This window comes from Carassius carassius, chromosome 36, assembly GCF_963082965.1.
Source record: "Carassius carassius chromosome 36, fCarCar2.1, whole genome shotgun sequence".
NCBI classification, from domain to species: domain Eukaryota; kingdom Metazoa; phylum Chordata; class Actinopteri; order Cypriniformes; family Cyprinidae; genus Carassius; species Carassius carassius.
Window position 1 is genome coordinate 29,765,630 of NC_081790.1, and position 1,586 is coordinate 29,767,215.

General features: G+C 37.1%; 1 long non-coding RNA gene across 1 annotated transcript; it reads right to left on the bottom strand.

Moving 5' to 3' along the window:
* Positions 1 to 748, bottom strand: LOC132116823 (uncharacterized). Its single transcript, XR_009425704.1, has 3 exons — positions 585 to 748; positions 147 to 228; positions 1 to 53 (listed from the first exon to the last, which is right to left on the bottom strand). It is a non-coding gene; the product is annotated as an uncharacterized LOC132116823 (long non-coding RNA).
* Between the last annotated feature and the right edge of the window lie 838 nt (positions 749 to 1,586).

A 1,586-nucleotide genomic window follows, 5' to 3' on the forward strand; every position in this document is an offset into this window, starting at 1 on the left:
ACTGGAGCTTGTGGGACCATGCGCGGAAACAGAAAAGGGATGCCAAAGTTCACCTGCAAGATGAAAAAAGGTGAGGTGGAATTCGAAGAGAATGGGTCATAGTTGGCAGTAAAATGGCATGACAAGAGGGATGTTCATGTCCTTACCACAGTCCATCCAACTGGTATGGCAGCCACAGGCAAGCTGGATCACCTCACTGGGCAACCAATGATGAAGCCAGTCTGTGTGCTGGAGTACAACAAAAAGATGGGTGCAGTTGACAAAGCTGATATGATGACTGGTTTTCATGAATGCACCAGAAAGTCTACCAAGTGGTACAAGAAAGTATTTTTTCATGTACTCGACACGGTTTTACTCAACAGCCATATCGTCTACCGGCAAATTACTGGTGAGAAATGGATACAAATAAATATAAACGAGATAAAAAGTGCTAACATTTTTAATTAATGTAATTTAAAGTGTTAACAAATTCACAATAATAAACAGACCACACGGTCACATACTATTATTTTCTCCTCACTTCCTATTGATGTGCTCTACTATGAGTAGGAAAGGAAATCACCTCCCTACAATTCAGGACCAACCTGATGAGAGGGCTGCTGGAGGAGTACAGCACATTGCGAGGTCCAACCAAAGGCGGGCGTCCTGCCTTGGACACTCCTCTGCGCCTTACAGCCAGGCATTTCCCATCTGAAGTCCCTCAGACCACTTCCCAGGGCAGCAAGACCAGGCGGCACTGCAAGGTCTGCCTCTCTAGCACACGCAAGGGCAAGCAGAGGCGCCTCACCAAGCACATGTGTGTGCCATGCAACACTCCCTTGTGAGCTGTCCCGTGTTTTGAGGAGTACCACACACTGAAGCATTATTAAGCCTGTAAAAAGTCAGAGTATATTAATTCATGATGATACATTGTTAATTATTATTTATTGTAATCATATTATTAAGTGTGTATAATAGTTTGCTTTAAACAAAATCATTTATTAAAAGTCAGTATATTTATAGTTTTTTGTTTAATATTTATTGTACATATATTTGTTTTTATATTTGTTTACAAAGCTGATATGATGGTTTTCATGAAGCATTATTAAGCCTGTAAAAATCAGAGTAGCCTATATTAATGAATTTATGATGATACTTTATAATTTATTGTAATTATATTATTAAATATAAAAGGTACCAGTATGGTATATAAGTTTGTTTTAAACAAAAACATTTACCAAAAGTCTATTTATAGATTAGAGTATATTTACAGATTTTGTGTTTGTTTATGATACTATTTTAATTGTTAGTCATTGTAAATATATTTGTTTTCTGTTTTGTAATAGTAATAATAAACTTTTTTGTTTAATACAAACTATTATACATTTACCTTACATTTTAATAAAACATACATGAAGCCCAAAACATACATTCTTTTTGGGCTATATGCACAGCTGCACTACTTCCTGAACTTCAGCCAGCTCCTTTGTTTCCAGTCTGTCATTATTGGACAAACTGATTAATCCAGGTTTGTCGGATTATTGTTGCTGTGATTCCTTAGGGTGAGGCACACCTGGATTAATCAGTTTGTCCAATGATGGCAGACA